The 16,221-nt window shown below is 45.6% G+C and overlaps 1 protein-coding gene across 1 annotated transcript in view; it reads right to left on the bottom strand.

Annotated features, from left to right (window-relative positions):
* The window catches only part of tiam2a (TIAM Rac1 associated GEF 2a), a 61,684-nt gene extending 45,987 nt beyond the window's left edge, over positions 1 to 15,697 (bottom strand). The window contains exon 1 of the mRNA XM_063497325.1: positions 15,513 to 15,697. The gene's annotated coding sequence lies outside the window, so the exon portion shown is untranslated. The remainder of the gene's footprint in view (positions 1 to 15,512) is intronic.
* Positions 15,698 to 16,221: the final 524 nt, after the last annotated feature.

Below are 16,221 nucleotides of genomic sequence, written 5' to 3'. Positions count from 1 at the left end.
GGCCTAGTCTGAGCTGCTCTCAAAGGCCTTTGTCCGGCTATAGATGGAGGCAGCTAAAAGGTTGGTCAACAACACACTTGGAGTGACTGGGAGGCGTGAAAAGAGCGAGGCAGCGAGAAAGACAGAGGAGGCAGGCAGGGCCGCTGTGATGCATATTCATACAGAGCAGGTGCTCGGTCTAATTCCTCCCGGCCAAATGCTCTGACCCCTAATTACGATGAATTAAGGCTCCGACAAGCGCCGATCAACACAGCCAGATTAAATCCCGACACGTGCTCAAATCTCTGCATGATTTTCATTCACATCTCCAAGAGCTGAACCAAAACCCAACTAGGTAGTTCATGGGGACTGTAGGTCACACTGCTCTACATGAAGACGTAATTCAAGAAAGCACCAATGCAGCTCATGTGTGCAGCAGCGCAGCTGTAGTGAAGCACAAGGGAATGACGTAACTGACAGGAATACAAGTCAGCAGAAGTTTGCAACGAGAACGAGCTCTGGAGGACCCCCGATGGCCTTTCAGGCACCGGGCTCAATAATAAGAGTGTGAGAGAATCTGCACCCCCTCAGCCCAGATTCAAAATCAAAGTTTAAACAATTAACCCCCCCCTGGAAAAAGAAAATCATATGATGCACTTAAAAGCCCATCTATAATATCACATTTGGTCAGTTCATCCCAGCAGTGTCATACATTATTAAAAAGACCAGAATTAGCAGCAGAAATTAACGACTTAATGGATGAATTGAGCCTTTAACTGACTTTAAATACCTTTAAAATCCATTTTTAAAATACAGATTTGTTGATTTGCTATTTATCATCGTGTCTTTACAAAAATCAGACATCAGTCATCTCTCTCATAAACAGCATGCTGCAGCCGTTCTCGTGGCTGGAGGCCGTTTATGGTTTGATGCCATTGATTATCCCGTTCACTGGGGACTGCAGTCTTCAGCAGTTTGTGAGTAAAACATCCACTGGGAGGAAATAAATAGAGCTTAATTGCTCATTTTAGCAGCAATTAGCACACAGTCTCACATTGAAACATCAATTTGGAATATTAAGAGTCTGGATTTGCATTCAAAATAAAGCCTAGTGGGACGGACCAGGCGATGCAGGGCGGGTGTGTGTTTATTGTCTGTGTCTGGGGGATGTGCACTCACACACATCCCCCCACATAGGTGGGGTAGACTGAGGGAATTTACTTAAGCTGGGATACTTTAAGCCAGGGTGAAAGGTCAGGTCTTTTGTGCAATACCGTGTTTCACCCCGAAACCTGCTGCACATCTTTTACAAATCTATGACTGAAACAAACAAATGTATCTTTTATGTTCATTTCCACAAATGTAAAAAATAAATTTCTGAAAATATCATGAAGCGCATTCAAACTCATCTCTCGTCTTCTGTGTCATTCAGAGACTCAAAGGTTATCCCTCCCGCTATTAATCATCTGTTCCTCATCCCTCTGTTCCAAACTGTGATGTCCGTTTTTCCCGCCAGCTTCCCTGCTGTCAGCTCCTTCTCTGCACAGTGGTGCTCCTGTCAGACGAAGCAGGCCTCTGCACCGAGAGTTCGGCACCAACTTTAAATAAACCGGGATGTGTGCTCTCAGCTAACAACACTGGAGGGACTGCGCTCTGTGCTCACACCGACAGTGTTAAAATCTAATGTGAGAAATGTTGTTTAAACATCTTTGGGGCTGAGGACATCCTCCAGGGTGTGTCAGCTTCCATCTGTTGCACAAGGGTGCGCATGTTCACATGAATGTGCACTTTTTATGTGCATGCTTGGAATGGCAGAGGGACGAATAGGTTACAGGCTCTCAATCAAGAAGACTGTGTGTGTGTGTGATAACAAACAGCTGGAAGACTCCAGGTGCAAATCAGCTTTCCATCAGCTTCTCTGCTAATTAAGCAGCTTAATGGAAAGAGGAAGGTCATTCAGAGGGTTGAATCTGTAAAGGAAAAAGACACGAGATGTGCACACACAGCGTGCACTTGAACTTTTTCCAGAGCTGCAGTATCCGGCATTCAGGCTGATTGGTATTCTCACGATTTAGCTGGATTGATTTTGCAGTGCAATCAGCATGCTCTCACACACGTCTCAACATCTGTGCTGCAGCAGAACATCTCAGCCGAGCTGCTCGATTCTCTTGTGATCGGCTCGCAGCAGAGCACGATTAGAGACCCTCTGTCTTCAAGTTATGGAGAAAACGCCTGGCGGTGAATGGAAGTAATAGCATGAGTGGCAACAGTGCATGCAAAACATGTGGCGAAATAGGAGACCCTGAGACTCCTGGGAGGACAAGCAAACAGCCAGCCCTGCCCATGAAGAGGGGGCGAAGCACAACAGCTGACAGATATCAACACATCACATCGCAGTATTCGGTGGTAACCTTCAGGAAGGGCAGAGGCATCATCAATAAAGACAAAGTTCACAGTGACTTTGTACATCTGAGTGCAAATGTCTGTATAAAACACCGACATTAAACCCACCGGCAAACTCTATTATCTCCACTCGAATCAACTGACGCTGTGCACGGCGAGATAATCCGTCACACGCTACGTTTCATAAGCTCTAGTGATTAATACAATCAGCCTGCGACCCACTCGCTCATTAGCACTGCAGTGGTCACTGTAGTGTACTGTGGCAGTCATGTGAGGCACACTTCAGGATCCCCAAGGTGATCCATCAAAGATCATTGACCGCTGCAGGACCGACTCAGTTGCACAGCTGTTGGAGGTCACGCAGGAAACGATGAGAGACGCGTGCACGTACAGTAATCGATGTTCTCGCACAGAAAGCAGAAATCACTACGGCGCACATTCAGCATCAATCACCGAGCCCAACAGGAAAGAAGAAGCTATTGAGGGAGCGGCAATCGATTCATCTGCGATCTGAGAAGGACAAAGTGAATTGTTTAAAAGGCCCCAGAGGTGAGCTGGCAAGATGAAAGCTGCGCTTTCAAATCAAAATGACATGCGGCTGGTGGCTACAGCTCTATCTGGGGTAGTAGGGCAAACAACCACGGCTGGCTTTGTCCCAGCAGACACACAAGCCGCACACACACACCTGCTAAGCTGGCACATCCTGCTGCAGGGGAGGGCCAAACAGTCTGCATCCAGATGCTCTGTGGGTGTATGTCTGGGCGAGTGCGTGTGGCGCCTCATCCCATCCATCACTGCCACAGGCATGCATTAATCCCCCTCTGCATTCTTGAGGGGCTCTGACGCCAGAGGGAGTTTACCCCTGTGGCCTCCCCCATCCTCGTTTTAGAGAACCACTCACGGCCCTCTCAGTCACTTTTGGATAAGTGAAAGCCCCGATTCAAAAATCTGTTGTTGTTGGATCGCTCGTGTCCGATTCAAGCTCGAAAAAGCAGAAAAAGAAATCGTAATTCAAACTTTGTGTCCCTGTGCCAAACTGGGCCATATGTTCAGGGTGAACTGGCGCTCTAACTGGCAGCGTCTCGCTTTTAATGGGCAATTAAAGGGCTAAAGTGTAGATGCAGTCAGGCCAGACGGGACATGAATCACACTGATCGAGTTATCGAGCATTATTCTTTTGTCACACAGGTTAGGACACCATCTGAGCAACAGCACAAGTAACTGACCTCACTTTTGATAAATAGGTGAAAAAAAAACCCAAAACCAGACAACAACCAGGTCACAGTGATTGCCAGCGCTGGCTCAGCACTCTCATCCCCATTCATACATCACCGTCATGTCTGCTGAAGCCTTAAACTGTGACACACTGACAAGCAAAAGCCAAGACGATGCTCCAAGTCTATCAGAGGTGGTTAGACTAGCCTGGGCCCGTCTGCTTGGTTTGCTCACTGCGGTGAAGGTTAACATAGGTAACAAAGGACCTGCCGCTCAGTAAACCGTTGGGAGTCATTACCTGAAGTAATTAATGTCCTTATTACAGCCTCTCTTTGAACACGGTGGCAGGTACGAAAGACTGTTTATGTTTACCTGGTGGAGATGCCAGCTCATTTGACTCACCACAAAAATGCTAACGTGACATAATTAAGTGCAAATCTAGCTGTCGTGTAGTAAACCTTTCTTAACACGGCAGCACTGATCTGTTTTCCCGGAAACAAGTGAACTCCAAACTCCAAACAAGCAGGATTATCCCTCTCCTCATGAATGGGGGATTAACTTGTTTGAAACAAGTTTCGGGCCTGCACTGACCTTTCTTTGCAGCAGCAGCATGCAAATCCAGACCACATCACAAATGCACAACTGCAGGGACGCAATTCTTTCAGTTTAAAGTGATGATTCACCGGAGAGGTTCTGGTATTCGCGTCACGCTGCCGAGCCAGCGTGTTACAAATACACATCCCCGCCTCTACCCGAGCCGAGAGGAGTCGGCCGGCCGGCTGTAGATGGTTTGATAAAGCGGTGGAGATGTCGGCATCATTTCATGGACCTACATCAGAGGCCTGTAAACACAGGACCACAGGCTGGAGGGCTATATAAACCATCCATCAGGTGAAATCAGCTCTGTTTAGACATGTCTCGCTGTACCTAGACCCTATACATGTGCAAGTTTATGCACAATCACATTATTCACCATATAAACGTCCTTAACCAGTCTGCCGCCTCTAATAAGGACATATCCCACAGCATGGCTTTAGTAAACAGAGCTCACAGGCAAAGAAATGTAAATTACCGCATAAAGTAACCATCCTCTGACATCATGCTCCTCACAGCAACCGACTCTTTACTGAAGAGGAGAGCTAACAATCTCTGTTGAACTCTCTGCTGATCAAACAAAGCTGACAATAAACAAGTTATGAATTAAAGCCAAGTTGGTCGAATGTACGGGAAAGCAGACGCACGAGTCGTCCGGTTATTAACAACCTGAACACGGAGTTTTATTGGAGGCCAAAAACAGGCTAAAGAGAACTTACAGTAACTGTTACTGTCCACGGCACAGATAAGAGGAAACAAATGTGAGCTGGACTGTCTGCTAAACATCCTGGAAGCACTGATGATGGGTGAGACAGCTGGTAGGAGCCAGACACACACACACACACACAGATATTTTATTGAGGGGGTTACAGACTGCATGGCCCAAAATGCCAGCAATCCACTTCCTCCACAATCGGCGAATGCTGTTAGCTGCACATTGCATGTGGTGGATGGATTCTTGCATAAGAGCCAGGACTGTAAGATGTTACATGTTTACAGGAGATGCAACTGGGGGCAGTATGATTTTATAAGCTCATACCCTCTGATTTATACATCAGCTTGTTACAACAATAACAATCACTCGGTGAACACTAGAGACTTCCTTACACTTTGAGAAAGTCTAAGTATCTGCAAATGAAGGAATGCAATGTGAGCTTAATGCAGACTCATGCAGTCAAAGTCAGATTTTTATTTGCATACATTTAAAGACTTTTTGATTAAAAGGAAATCAAACATCCAATAAACAGCAACACCTGGTGGAATAAAAGCAGAACATGAAGCTATGATGGTTTGTGTGTGTGTGTGTGTGTGTGTGTGTGTGTGTGTGTGTGTGTGTGTGTGCGTGCATTAAGGCCACAGCGCCGGCTCCTGCAGCTCAACACTTACGAACAGGTTTACCACCTGTGGCGAGCGTGTCTCCTCGTCCCAGTGCATGACACAGTTTCTGTCCATAAAACTGTGTCAAGGGCTAGCCTGACTCACTGGAGCACAACGCTGTGTGAAAATGTGCCTGCTAATGCATGCGAGCAAACATGTGAATTTTCCGCCTCCTTTTCACTCTAAGCAGGAACAGATTTTGAATCCCAACATCAGGATGCGGGTTCTGCAAAGCTCGCTGAAACAGCGAGGGCCAGATTAGATCTCACTGCGGAACTATCTCAAGAAATTAGCCTTTATCGACCTATAATCCACAACAGGTGCTGGACAAAGCACTCGAGCGGCACCTGTGTTTAACTTGCAAAGTTAAAGAAAGGCAACAACAAAAGAGCGACCTGTACAACCAGTCTCACAAGTCACGGGGATGCACAGGCACGTGAACCAATTCGATGGCTGTGAAAAAGTCAGAGGCAAATCTCCGCAAAGCTAACTCCTTTGTCCTTCTCTGCAAAGCCTTTTCAGTGAGGAATGTGGTTCAGAAAGGCCGATAACACAAAACAAGCCAAAGTGGGCACCGAACGCCACCTCAGCGAAGGGCACGGCGAGGCTCGGCTAAGCACCAGCAGCTGTGCCGCATATGCGCCGCTTTTACCAACATGATTAAATTAAGGCTCCTGCCAAACTCGTTATTATCCCATTCATATAGGGAGGATCAAGAATGTCAATGAGGATCATGCTCATTATGCAGTCGTCATGCACAATGCGCACAAAGAAACCAGCACTTTCACACGATTACAGACAGTAAATCTACAGCATGTTTGAGCTGGCGGCCATTCTTTTTCTGACTTTGAAAAATTACAGTCCGGCTCTTAATTTTTATTCAGCAAAACAAATTCCTCAACTAATTGAATCACCGCTCACAGGCAGATGTGAAAGCCCGGCGATGTCCCACAGGACGGGCCGGAGAAATCGACAGGCAGATGCTTCGACCGGCAGAGGTCACGAAAGGTCAAGCTGTTCCATTATGGGAGTACAAGGGTGGCATTTATTCACAGGCTTTCCCTCCTAAGCTGGCTGGGCTCAGAGGGAATGGAGATGGATACTTAACCCTTGAGGCAAATGGCCAAGTACCAACAATGCAGCGTTTCTCTCATTACTGCTGGAGATAAAGGAGCGCTCTGCCCGTGCCCACCACGAGAAAGGTATTAAAAAGAAAAGAGCGAGACATGAAAAGAAAACCAAAAATTTCAGACATGCTCAGATCTTACTGTGCTGCCATCAATGCATGATAACAACAACAAAAGGAGCTTTTCTGACAGGACTGATGCACTGCAGCCCGCTTTAAGCAGCAGTAATGACCACAAAGGCACACAGCAGAGGCACTTCAAACACTCCGGCCTGATCCGACTTGTCTGTAGTCCCGGTGAAGCTGTTTCGCTTCACACTACATCAAAGCGACTCGGCTGCGTGGCTGCACGCAGCATCAAGACGGCGATACAACAGTTCTTCGATGTTTTTCATTCCATGTACAGTTAGTGGTTAGCTGAACGCTTACTGCACCTCAAGACATTAAACGTGACGGTATGGACTCTGGGAAAAGATCGGAAAAAATGAGCGCAGCCTTCCAGCTTGTTAAAATACTTGTTGGCTTGGAAAAGCCCGTGGCACTGTATGATAGAATAATTAGCAAAAGCAGCAAGCACGTCTGGGATTTCACATGAACACTTAAGACAACCCCCATTAGAGAGAAACACACACATCATCACTGCCCGCTAACTAATGGCCTGTTTTACTATTCTGTTTTACTTAAGGGCCAATTGAGTGTGGAAGACAATGAAAAACAATATGTTTCCAATTACTGGAATCAAAATTTGATCAAGTACAAATGCATATATGAATCACACAGACGGGGAGGGAAAAGGGATACACGAGGCTAATAACACAATATGACTGTAAGTACAGCTTTCGCAGCTCCTTGAACTGCAGCAATCATCTTAACTGTCAGGAAAACCCAGTTCCTGGCATTTCTCAATGTTGTTATTATTAGCTTAAGCCCGGGCATGCCAGCGTGCACCCATGTGCTGTAATATATCGTTATTAGTATAAAAAAAATGGTACCCGCAAGTTTCCAGTGAAGCCGATTTCTCCACGCGAGCAGACCGCAGGGCTTCCCGCTGGAGACGAAACCGCTCGCTCACAAAATTACTACAGAGGAGCAGGGCAAGCGCCTAAAGAGACAAAATTACTGTAATAACTGTGATATGTTCTTGAAGTTATTCTGCCAGGAAGAAACAGACATTTGGGACTCTGAAAATTGGCAATCGTCAACAAAAACCTGTCCCCTCTAAAAGCCTGAGCAAAAGAAGCTTCCTAGTAGCTGTTTGCAATGACAGACGAGATGAAGTGCAGTAACCTGGAGACCAAACAGTATCTGCTGCATGTCGCTGGGCCGAGTGACACAACATCAGCCGCATATTAGTCACCAGTCAGGGTGTGCTCCTTGGATCACTAACCTCATGAGACTGTGAATAAATGATTTCACCCTGCAAAGTGGAAATGATTTATAATGAATGACTTCACCTCTGTACGCATTCACTTTACACCGGATCCTGTCACATGCAAGGGGAATAGCAATGAGGATATAAAAGGCTGTTTGGCGGATGTAGAAAAATCTTAAAAAAGGACTTTTTATGTTCCTTTGATATGCTGGAAGCAGGATTCCCACCATGAAAGCAGGTGAGATAGAGATCAAAACTCACAGCCGCTGAAAACCAACAGGCGCTTCATATGCAGCTACTCCATCAACATGGATGTTGGAGGCTTTGAGAGAGCTATGCAGAGTAACACAGGCTTCTCATTATTCAGCTGAGAAGAATTTGGGCAGACGGGCTGCTGCATAGCATGGGAACCACACTGGCCTCACATATTTCAGCAGTCATATTCTCAAAAAGACACACACACATAAAGAGGATGTGTATTGTATATCCTCTAGCTGTGAGTCACTCGTTCCCCTAAACTGCAGCACACACAGCCTCCACATCCAGTCAGATCCATCCAGAAAGGCCAACAACAGTCCCGCTGAGTGCGACAAACCACCTGGGATGTTTGAGTGGTTGTCAGAGATAACCCATACAAGCTCCTGCTCTGCCCATGGTACGGTGTGTCTTTAACCCGGACTCAAAAGGCCTCAACAGAGGCAGAGTCATGACCTTTTCAAGTTTGCTTTCACTCCGCGGCGTTGAAAACTCTGTGCAAATAAAACACCAAGAAACTCAAGACATTTCCCATTTAGAAGAAATAGCTGACCTTAAAGCTTATTTACTTTTTCTGAAACAAGACATATGGAAAGATTGATGCAAATGTCACAACACAAAGCTGGAGCTAAGAGACAGGTGGGTCAATGAGCTCTACCTTTTAAAGACAGGAACTTGGTTAAGCATGAAGCATGGAAGCCGAGAACCTGCCTTGAAGGCCTCCTTCGACTAATAAATGTCCAGCTACCCATCCATCCAATTTCAGCCACTTATCCGGGTCGTGGGCATCAGTCTAGACTGTAATCGTCTAGCTCTTCTGTCAAGCTAGCCAAGCGGCATAATCCCTCCCCATCCATGAATCTCCAATATATCACACAGTGGAAGGGTTTGCATGTCCACGTAATCCAAGAGCTAGATTGTCAGGCCAATTTGCCCCTGGTAGGGTCTCTGAAGGCAAACGCTTCATGGGGCAATTCAAAACCCCCATATGAACAGCGGTCCCCAACCCCCGGGTCACGGACCTGTATCGGTCCATGACTCGTTTGGTACCGGGCCGCGAGAGTTGAGGCTCGGGTGTGAAATGTATGGTTTTCAGGGTTTTTATCGTTTTTATTATTATGTTATGTTTATATTATATGTTATATGTATATTATGTTATTATGTATTATTATGTTATGAATAAATCTTCTTTTTTGGGGGTTTTATTTTCTTGTATTTATCCGCGGCACCTTAAAGGCTGGTCCATGAAAATATTGTCGGGCACAAAAAAGGTTGGGGACCGCTGCATATGAACACTGAATCAAGAAACATGGCTGCCCTGCCGGATTTCCGGAAGTTTGTACACAAGGACTTTTTCCCCCTTCCATATCCTCCAGTGAGTTCATTATAAATCATAAAAGAGCCACAAGATTGCCTCACTGCAGAGGTCAAAGGTTTGCTTTAATGTTTCTGTATGTGAAAGTGGAATCAGTGCACTTATCTAAAACTAGGTAAAAAACTAAATAAAAATATTCCCAAACAATGTTTAACCCGTTATTTTTTATTTTATTTTTTTAAGATTTTTTGGGTCAACTTTATCTGATGCTATCTGACGTCTTTTCTAATTTAAAGTGTACTGCATGAACAGAGACACCAGGATAAATGACAGTCCATAAACCCGGCGCTTCACTTTCGTTGCTCCAGCACCTTAAATAACATGAGGATTGAGCAGCAGACAGGTTCGGAGCTCCAGTGACACCTTAATGTCAAATACCTGTAATAGCCTCAGGTATCCCCTTCACACCTCCTTCCATCAGACTCAGAGTCAGACCGTCGCCGCATCAAGTTTTAAAGGAAGATTTATGAATTTGGTGATATGAGTGAAGCTGCAGGAATGAGGGTGTATAGTGTCGCCTGCTCTGACTTCTTTGAGGGAGGGAAGTGTATTAAATCTGCACAGCTGTCCCGTATTACAACACGCTGGACTGCAAACCGCACCCTGTAATCTGAATGACTAACCATGGAAGAACCAGCCAATACCGACCTTGACTTTATCTAAATGTTGTGTCTTTTGTGCATGTCAACTTGCCAAGGATGCACTTGTGAGATAAGCACTATGCTTGGTAGCACAAATATCCATGAGAAAATATCCTGTGTTGGTGGACGTAAAGATACGCGAACAGCGGCCCTGCTCCTCTGTTCAAGTGTTTCTCCTCTAACAGAGTCTGTACGGTCTGTACTTTCTGGGTAGATAAAGCCACTTGGTGTTTGGCACCTGCAGCCATCAGGTGTGAAAAACCATCCCGGCAGTTTCTTGTGGAGCCAGAGTGTCACAGAGAGCCAGCCGGGCAGTGGGTACGTTTGTCACTCGCAGCCAGGGAAGCCCAGCCCTGCGTTAAACGGCTCTTACGTAACAGTCGAGCTCACATCGTGTCCTGGCACTAGCCGAACACAGAAAAGTGGAGCTGGAAGTTTCTGGGAGGGAAACCAAAGTGTCTAAACTACAGTTTGAGGTAGAGAAGGGGTGCCATAAAAAATAAGCACACACAGGCAGCCTGGCTGATTTACCGCTCGGCGTGCCTTAGGTTGAGGATGTGAGGCCTGTCTTACACCATTTAGCCACAATTTCACATTAACCTGATAAAATGTTCTTACACCCTCTGTTTCATTGCTCTTATTGTGGCACATGTCACAATGAAGCCCTTCACTTCAGCCTGGATGATGATATCAGCTCAGGAAACAGGTTATTTAAATACATTTACCTCTTTGGAAAAAAAGGATTTTAGAGGAATCTTTAATTGAGCGTGTTCCATGAGTGGACGTCAGGATTGCTGGTTACCTAAAGCAATCAGGACCCCGTCTGCGTTTACACTGGCCGCACGCCAACGTGACAAAGGCTGGAGACTAAGAAGTAAAGAATAGAGCTTATCTATCCCAGAGATCAAACCACCGACTGTTAAAGCAGGGAGTGGGCTGGACGGGCAGAGGGGTGCTAATGAGCCTGAAAATGTTCCTCAACATAACATGAATGCAACGGCTGCCAAAGACCCTCGAAACACTTTGCATGTTTCACAAAGCCCAGGAAACTGTGCAGATAAGGACATGTTATGTTCTGCACAGTTCACTGGAGCGAGCTTCTGAGCGAGCGAATGAAGCGAAGCAACATCAATATCCTGCAAGACTGCAGTTGTGCAATTGTGATGACTGATATTTGACTGCTGAAGGTAAGGCTGGGATGAATGGACTACTGGATACAGTTGCATCCATGTGTGCACAATGATGGATTTATGTGCATCTTAACTTTATTTCCGACGTTTGTATCGCCCAGATTCATCATTTGTCATCTTCTGAAAGGATCCCATTGCAGTTGGGTACCTGTTAGACGAGTATGACAAGAAATGCGTTGTCTTAATTAACTGTAAAAAACAAATTAATAATAAAAAAAAATATTTAAAAAGAGGTGAGGGCTTTTTAGTTTTCTTTAAAACAAAAATAAAAATAGTTTACATCCACCCGCTGTTTAGCAGCTGGGATGTTGTTGTAAATGTGTACCCAGAATTTGCTCCATCCATCATGGAGGACAATGCAAGGCACACAGCGTCAGCTGAACATCCCAGCGCCGGGCACTCATTTAGCCTGTAGCACCAGCTGTGTTTGCCTTTCCAATAGGGCCCAGATAGTAAGTGGGACCTTATGGCTACTGGACTGAGGTTGGACAGATCAATCACAATTTCTATTGTTATAAGCAGGTTTGTAGCAGGTGTGTGTGTGTGTGTGTGTGTGTGTGTGCGCGCGCGTACACACTGGGTTATTTCCATACAAACTGGGCTGTTGATTGCTTGACAAATGAGCCAGCACGCGTCATCTTTTGAACACAAACATCATGTAAATACAGACTTCTCTTTCGTACACAGTAGAGACGTAGAGCTCGACTGCTTCCAGTCTGAATTTACAATCCAGACGTCAAACAGGGTTTACACAGAGAGCTACGCTCTGGAGGAATACGCTTTGAGCCAAGACGATCACACGCCCTCCGACTGAGGTCTCTGTAGCCGCCATACTGTCATTCATTTCATTGTTCACACATTTAGATAATACAAACTACTGCTTTTATATTCAAGGCCTTTAAATCACTTGGTCCGCTTTAAAAATGCTGAAACAGCACCATTACCAGACTGAAATATTGCATGCCATCTAACAAGCTTACAGGAATTACATGCACTGCTACTCAACTGCTGCCATGGGAGCTTTTTCCCTCGTGTTCACCAATCGCTGCATGATATATAACCATCAATAAAAGCGTGGTAACAGCCTAACAGTTATTTCTTTGGGGTTAATGAAAGTCTGAATCACACGTGAAGAGCTACGCCATCCTCTTCTTCATCTGCACCCCAATTGTTTACGTGCCTGCCTGCATTTGAAAACCTTACTGCACCGCTCTTTAGCAGGTGACCCAGACAGCATGAAGGTCCGTTTAGCCCAATGCATTAAATGACTCTCCTCAAAGAGAGTAGCCAGTGTGAGGAGGAGCATGAATGGGCGCATCGGTTCAGCTGGATGAGTGTGCTGCTCCGCTGAGCTGGGCTGAAGGTTCACTATGTGCAGCAAAGCAGGAAATTCTGTGTTAGAGCAGATACACAAAGTGAAGCTGACTGAACAAATCTCACAAAGTGGATGCACGCACGCTTGTGTGTGTGCGACCACCAGCCCAGTAGCCACAGCAAAACAAGTTAAATTCAGAATCTCTGAATTATGCAGCACTCAAAGTACTCGGCGTCTTCTTTTCGCCATTTCAGCGACAGGGTTCGGTTATTACTGTTGTCCAAACGTCCTCTGAAAGCCAAGAAGAGTAACCTCGGTGTTGTGTCCGTGATAGCTCTTCGACCTGTAGCTGCGTGAATCCAAGAAGGGGTCAAAGCCAGCCACGTGTCTTTTGGTCAGCCTCTCGGTGAGCGCGGTATGAAATGAGAAGTCTTGGCCAAGATGCTGTCAACAGCAGCTTTTAGATCACCTGCTTTTTATAGCAACCACTCCAGACACTGCTGGCAATGGGCTACCAGCAAACACTTTGAAAGCCAAATATAAATTCAACCACAGCAGCAAGAAATAGAAGCACACAGGCCACCATTATGCTCGCCTGACTGTGCAGCCCGAACAGAAGCCTCAAAATGGCATTTCACTGGAATCAAGAAAGCGAACGTGCCGAGAAACAGAAAAGAAATCAAGTTTTTGCTCATTTAAATGTGATCCTTTCAAATCCTTTTGTCTCCGTCGTGTGGAGTCCCTGTGGTTTCCCCCTGCAGGGCCTCTCTACCTAGAGACAGTAAAAGGCCTTCATCCCCGTGTGACAATGAGCACAGATGTTACCCATGCACCTTATATGGAGAAAAATGTGCAGAGGAGAAGACATGAAACATTGGCGTTTCTCAGCCAGTGTGCGAGCACTTTGAGAATTAATGATGACAGGCACAGTCAGGGGAAAACACTTCCAAGTTTTTGTGCCTGACCAAGACTGCTTTTCACACGGAGCATCAAAAAGAAGCAAAGACGAGAGCAGTCGACAGTTAGACGGCTGTTCTTAACATTACTCAACAAAGTGCATCAGCTGTTGATGCACTGACTGCAGTTCCAGTGGTAATTATGTCACAGAGTCATGCTGCTTCTGAGCCTGCGACTCTGTGCCACCCAAAGAGAAGCCAGCGTGGCCTCACCCTTTTATCACTTGTAAACAACTTTGACGGCCCTGCCAGATGAAACTCGCCCCTCGTGCCACAGAAGGACAGAACGAACCAGCTAAACTATCACATGTTTTCCACTAAAAGGAAATTACGGGCCACACTCGGTCAGCTTTGCTCTGGTTCAAGACCCCGTTCCAATCCAGGGAAAAACAGAATAGTAAAAACAATATGTTCCTTGTGGCGGAGGACTTCTGTGCCGCAAAAATGTGAACCACAGAGGCCAAAATATGCACACGGTGCTTCTGACCCGGCACTATTCTTACTGATCTCACACAAAAAGAACAGGGAACACACATGAGATCAACGCAATTATGTAAGTAAATAACTATTTCTGGATAGTCCATTAAAGAGGCAGGGGGGCTGATAGGCCTGATGAAATATAAACCGAGCACGCAGCATGTTCCCCCTGCAGAAAAATAAACAGAAGGCATTTGCTGAAGTTTTTCCTCCTGTGCATGTTGGGCTCAGCATAATTCCTGGATAAAAATGACCGGAGTAAATGATTTACATTTACAGTGCAAGCACATATCCAATCTGTCTTGCTGCAAAACACTGGACAGACTCCAGCCAAAGCCATCAGACAGATAAATGAGCAACCCAGGCGGCTCTTCGAGTCAAACATTAGCCACTGTTTCATTCTCATCTGTGGCATTTAAAGGTAGGAGGACAGTAAGACTGACACCTTCCTGTGGGTGTTTCCATGACCATCCCAAAAGGCATGCCAGGCCCTTCCTCCTTTAATCCAAAGCTCTGTTTGCTCTGGGCTGACCCTTCACTCCGGGGGTCCCGGGGCCCTTTTGTTGCCTCTGTATGTGGCTAGAGCCCTTCCACCCCAGCACAAACCCAAACAACAATGCAAGTGGCAGGTAATTCACATCAGTATACAACATGTGTGTCCCACATCTCCCAGTCTATAAATGAGAAAGAAGTTCAAAAGCAATAAGCAGCCTGTGACACTGCTGTGAGCTTCAACATGTCTGCACTCGGATTTATTGTGTGAATGAAACAGCCACGCAGATACCTTTAGTGGGACTTTTAGATCGTGTCCAAGCACAGTTTGCAGTTTATGGTGCTCCTATTTATCACACCAAATTATCTTCACAGCGCACAATAAAACATAACGATTACTGCTTTTCAGGTAAGAAAGTCCAACAACATCCACAGTGACGGCTTTAATACGTGACAGATCCACAGACGGAAGAAAGGGGAGACCGTTGTCAACCTGAATAATTACACGACGGCAGAAACCCTCAGAATAAAACATATTTCTCTATGAAATCATTCAAATTTAAAATCACTGGATACTCGGACGTGCTGTAGTTGGATTACATCACTGCCTCAGTCACTGGTAGACTTACTGGAAAATTATTTGTTAAATTGTTAAACTTTTTCGCGCAGAGTGGGAGAGGCGTTTAAGAAGAACGGCAGTCTATTAAAAACAGCGTGACTGGGAATAAGTTCGTCTACAACTTACCGGCTAATGCTTCCGTCCGTCAAACACATTCCCCGCAGCACTCCTGCCTGCGTCCTCCTCTCTGAAAACTCTTAATATACCAGCGCTGCATTAAAAAGTCTGCGTTTCTTGGAGCTAATTCCACGATCCCTCCGTGTCCACGCCAAACGATCCCGGGTCGGAGCGCCAAGAGACTGCGGACTCCTCGCAGACAATGTGGGGTTAAACTCCTCCTTCCCACGGACACCGAGAGGGGGGATGGCCGAGAGCCTTGAATAGACTACAACATGGAGTACCGTGGAAGGAAATCTAACCGTGTGACGAACCAAGGTGTTTCAAACTGTGGTTCGTGGACTTTTTAGGGGTCACGAAGAAAGACTTTAGGGTCCTCAAAAATATCAGAAAAGTGTTCATTTCCCTTTATTCAAAAGGACAGACCGCTGATTTTACACTTTATTCATGAGCACAGCTCAGCCTGTGAAGACAGTTACCTTCCTGTAGTCAGACTGAAAAGAGAAACGATGCCTAACTTTATTTAACCTGGCTGTTTTCTGATTGTTAAATAAACTTCGATTAAAAAAACATCTTGGGTGTCCTGGGTTAGAGCCTAAGCTTGATTTGAAGTGACTGCTAAAACCTTTTGATGGAAAGTTGGTGAAAGTAAAAGAACTGTAAAGGACTACACAGATAAAAAATCAATCAATCAATCAATCAAAAGACTTTAAAAAAG

Source organism: Pelmatolapia mariae, linkage group LG16_19 (genome assembly GCF_036321145.2).
Source record: "Pelmatolapia mariae isolate MD_Pm_ZW linkage group LG16_19, Pm_UMD_F_2, whole genome shotgun sequence".
NCBI lineage: Eukaryota > Metazoa > Chordata > Actinopteri > Cichliformes > Cichlidae > Pelmatolapia > Pelmatolapia mariae.
This window is presented reverse-complemented; position numbering and strand designations above follow the sequence as displayed.